This window comes from Echinops telfairi, unplaced genomic scaffold (assembly GCF_000313985.2).
Source record: "Echinops telfairi isolate 266 unplaced genomic scaffold, ASM31398v2 ScPeMD7_57;HRSCAF=196, whole genome shotgun sequence".
Lineage (NCBI taxonomy): Eukaryota > Metazoa > Chordata > Mammalia > Afrosoricida > Tenrecidae > Echinops > Echinops telfairi.
In genome coordinates this window covers 1366539-1371716 of record NW_022103955.1, presented here as the reverse complement: position 1 = coordinate 1371716, position 5178 = coordinate 1366539, and positions in this window count along the sequence as shown.

The following is a 5178-nucleotide window of genomic DNA, read 5'->3' as shown; positions in this document are numbered from 1 at the left end:
CAGTTCTCTCAGAGTAGGGGATAAAGTACAGGTGTGACTACAGTTCTCTCAGAGTAGGGGATAAAGTGCAGGTGTGACTGCAGTTCTCTCAGAGTAGGGGATAAAGAGAACAGAAAAAACAATTTAAAGACATAAAGGCCTGAAGTCCAAACCTGATAAGAATTATAAACTCATATATTCGAGAAGATCAATAAAACTCCAGAAACAGGAAACAGGAAGGAAACCACACAAATAAATTTCTTGAAGCAAAAAACAAGTATAAAATCTTGAAAACGACTAGAGAAAAGGTATATTACATGCAGAGGAACAAAAAGAAGAAATAATAGACTTTTGGTGGGGTATAATGCAAACCAGGAGATTGTGTGACAATAATTTCATACACTGAATGAACTGAAAATCATCTATCCCTAAACGACAGCTCCAGTTTCCACCTCACGATCGTCATGAACAGGTACTACAAGTCCACCTCACTTTCAGCAAGTTGTATCATCTTCTTATTGTGGGCTGTTAATAAGCCTCGAACCCTGATGCCACATTCTTCTTTATATAATCCAGCTTCTCTGATGATTTATTCAGCATATAGATTGACTAAGTATGGTGAGAGGCTACCACCCTGACACACACCTTTCCTGATTTTAAACCATGAACTATTCCCTTTTTCTGTTCTCACAACTGCCTTTTGATCCATGTACAAGTTCCACATGAAAACAATGAAGTGCTCTGGAATTCCATTTCTTCTCAAGGTTATCCATAGTTTTTTATGCACATAACATCCATATGTTGTGTTTGTATAATGCCTTGGCATAGTCAATAAAATACAACTAATCATATTTCTGGTATTCTCTGCTTTGAGCTAAGCTCTAACATCAGCATCTCTAACCTAACATCCTGATCTCCGTCTGGCAAGGATGGTTCAGCCTTACGTAACTCTGGCAGCTCCTTGTCAATGTACTACTACAACCATTGGTAGATAATCTTCAGCAAAATTTTACTGGCATGTAGTATCAATGATATTCTTCTATAGTTTGAGCATTCTGTTGGGTTACCTTTCTTTGGAATGGGTACAAACATGGATCTCTTCCTGTCAGTTGGCTAACGTCTTCCAAATTTCCTCATAGATGAGTATGTACTTCCAGTGCTTCGTCAGCTTGTTGAAGCATTTCAAGTGGTATTCAGTCAATTCCTAGGGCTTTGTTTAGGGCTGATGTTTACAATGAAGCTTGAACTTCTTTCAGCACCATTGGTTCTTGCTCATATGCTACCTACTTAAATGCTGGAATGTCTACTAATTCTTTTTTTTTTTAACCAATTGTATAGAATTTTAAATACTACGGAGAAAAGGAAATTGCACATGCATGGAACAGCTTTTTAGACTGAAATGTATGGATTGTTGACTTGTACAGATTAAAATTTCAAATGACTGGACACTTTCTACACAAACAGTGATGGTTGGACATAGGGAAAATTGTCAAACACTCTCAGTCACAAAAGCAGAATTATGCCCCTGGACTAAAACGTCATTAAAATGCAAATAGAGTATGAAAATAGCAAATGTGTAGTAGTCTTGGGCTGCCACTTATTAAGCACTCTCAAATCAAAAGATTTGAAACAAAATCCATTGACTTCCAAATCCCTAACCTTGTGATAGTAGTCATTTACTGATTCTCACTAAGGTGGTTCAGCCTTAAGTACAAAAAAGAGTTCAATTCCTTTAGTTTGCTACATGTGTGTTTAAGGCAAAGTCCAGGTTTCTTAGTGGCCTTTCTAGTGTGGCCTATGAAGGATGTTGTGCACCCTGAAAGGACAGGGTCTAAATTCCTACTTGTCTATATCACATAGACCACAAGTAGGGACCTAATACTGGGCGTATTCTCCCACTGGCGGTGTATACGAGAAATGTTCAGAGTTTTTTCCCAAGGGGAGATTGTTTCACCTGGTTTACCCAGCAACACATGTTAAATCACCTTCCCCAAGACTTGAGTTTCCATTAAAATTCACTGAGCGCTCTTATAAGAGTGCCTGTTCATTCGGAGTGACCATAGAACAATAGTATATGATAGGAACTGATTGATCTTCTCCCTCTCTCCCCCTCCTGAGAAACTTTCGTCTATGAAAGTGGTATTTATGAGGATGGGGAAATAGATCTATGAGCCTACATTTATAGATTTAGTATTAAGGTAGCAGAAGGACATTGGGCCTCCACTCAAGCACTCCCTCAACACAAGAATACTTTCTTCTATTAAATTGGCATTCTATGATGCTCACCTTCCCGACACAACCGCCGAAGACAAAGTGGGTGAATAAGCAAATGTGGTGAAGAAAGCTGATGGTGCCCGGCTATCAAAAGATATAGCGTCTGGGGTCTTAAAAGCTTGAAGGTAAACAAGCGGCCATCTAGCTCAGAAGCAACAAAGCCCACATGGAACAACATATCAACCTGTGTGATCACGGGGTGTCGAACGGATCACTGAAGACAAATGGGTGCATAAGCAAATGTGGTGAAGAAAGCTGATGGTGCCCGGCTATCAAAAAGTATAGCGTCTGGGGTCTTAAAGGCTTGAAGGTAATCAAGCGGCCATCAAGCTCAGAAGCAACAAAGCCCACATGGAAGAAGCACACCAGCCTATGCAACCACGAGGTGTCGAAGGGATCAGGTGTAAGGCATCATCAGAACAAAAAATCTCACCATAGTGAATGATGGGGGCAGTGCGGAGTGGAGATCCAAAGCCCATTAGTAGGCCACTGGAGATCCCCTTGCAGAGGGGCCTCGGGGAGGAGATGAGCCAGTCAGGGTGCGATGTAACAATGATGAGAAATACAACCTTCCTCTAGCTCCTAAAGGTTTCCTCCCCGCTCCCACTACCATGACTCGAATTCTATCTTGCAAGACTGGCTAGACCAGAGGAGGTACACTGGTACAGATAGGAACTGAAAATACAGGGAATCCAGGATGGATGAGCCCTATAGGACCAGTGGTGTGAGTGGCAAAACAGGGAGGGTAAAGGGAGAATGAGTAGGAAAGAGGGAACCGATTACATGGAACTGTGTGTGACCTCCTCCCTGGGGGACAGACAACCGAAAAGTGGGTGAAGGGAGAAGTCGGACAGGGCAAGATATGACAAAATACCCATTTATAAACTATCAAGGGCTCATGTGGGAGAGGGGAGCGGGGAGGGAGGGGAAAAATGAGGACCTAATGTCGGGGGTTTAAATGGAGAGAAAATGTTTTGAGAAATGATGTACAAATACGCTTTACACAATTGATGTGTGTATGGATTGGGATAACAGTTGTATGAGCCCCTAATAAAATGTTTAAAAAAAAAAAAAAAAAAAAAGAAAGTGGTATTTAAGATGTATATATAAAGGGATGATATATTGACGCTGAGCTTTAGACAGATACAGCACCTTTTTGCTTGGGAGACCAAATTAGAAGATTGCATGTCCTGAGAACAGATACCTGTCATTGTAGTGTTCTCATGGAATATTTGTGTTTTTGTGATTGACTCACTTTGCTTAGTATGATGGATTCCAGGTTCATATATGTCAAGCAGTGTTTTCTGGTTCCATAACTATTGTTTAGGGGTGCATAGTATTCCGTTGTGTGTATGTACCAGGGTTTTTTTATCCATTCTTCTACTTACCGGCATTTGAGTTGTTTCAAGCTTCCTGATATTGTGAACAGTGCTGTGATGGACAAAGGAAAGCATACATCTACTTGTGTCTTGTCTCTCATTTCTTTAGGGTATATACCCAGCAGAAGTATTGCAGCGGGTGTTTAGAATATACTGCTACACAAGTGAAAGTTAGAAAAGAATCAAGAATGTAAACTGATGATTTGCACATTCGGCAGCTGCTCAGACGCTCACCTTAGGGAAACCTGATTTTAAGTGCTATTCAGCCATACTGGCTGATCATATGACATTTTTCTTCCCAATTGTTTTAGATTGCCATCGCATTTCCCACAGTTGTACATGTTTGCAAGCCAGCAGCAGTGTATGAGAGTTCCAATCTCTCCACACTGCAGAATTTGTTGCTTTCTGTTTTGTTTGGTTTGTTGTTGTTTTTAATCTGGGAACGTTTTTATTTCTATACACATGACAAGATTTTACACCAAGAACAGTCAGTTAAATAGTACAAATTTGCATTCATGAAGAATGTTTAAAAAAATTAACTAAAAAAAACCCACTTATTCCTGTGACCCATAATTCCAACAGTTTACAGTGCAGGGGAGAAGGGGGTGGGGAGAGCAGCCAAAGCAAGTCTCTCCCAAAAGAAATGACTAGAACTTCACATTCCCTCTCCACTCAGAATCCCAGCGGTGAAGAGCCTAGTTCACAATTCATCTCGTTCAGCTGTCAATAGCTTTGCTGTTTCTTGTTCATCTACGTCCATTCCTTCATCATCATCTTGCTCCACGTCTTCCGTTGTGCTGTCTGTTGCGTCTTCAGGCTCTTCTGGTTCTTCCTCCACCTTGGCCTCAGGGTCCATGTGTACATTCTTTCTATCCTCTCTCCAGAGGCTTTCCTGTCTGGTAAGCGATACCCCGACCGTAGTGGAGCCATTTGGTACAAAACCAAGCAAGGTCATTTCTGTGAATGGGTTCTGATCGGTAGGGTCTGGGGTTAATCTCCAGCTCTTTCTTCTGATGGGCATGGTAACGGTCGTGATGTCCTGCCGTCTGGCAGGCCCGGCCTTCCTGACCCTCTCCGCGGGCCGATGGCCTCTCTCACGCTGCTCCCGGGGGCGCGGTCTTCCGTGCAGGTCCGCAGGGGCTCAGTCTTTCTCGCCTGCTTCACGGTCAGCAAACTCGATTCCTTCCTTGGCGACGTGCTGGACTCTCGTCCCAGCAAACTCGGGGAGGGAGGGCCCGGACAGGCTCGCAGGGTGGTGACCAACCGGAGCCTTGGGGTGGGGGTGGGGGTGGAGGCGGCTCCAGGGACCCAAAGGGACATGGGGATCGCACTCGCTGTGACCAGGAGGGCACTCTGGGTGCTGGGTGACCAGATCGATGTGGATCTGGGTAAACGCAGAGAAGGCTCTAGGCCAGATGGTGAAGTAGTTCCGAGAGGAAGAAGCTATTCAGTCGGATGGATTAAACGCCTCCCAAATAAGAGAACCTAGAAATCTGAAATGTTTCTGGTTTTTTTTTTAAATTGTACTATCATTGTGGGTGTAAGA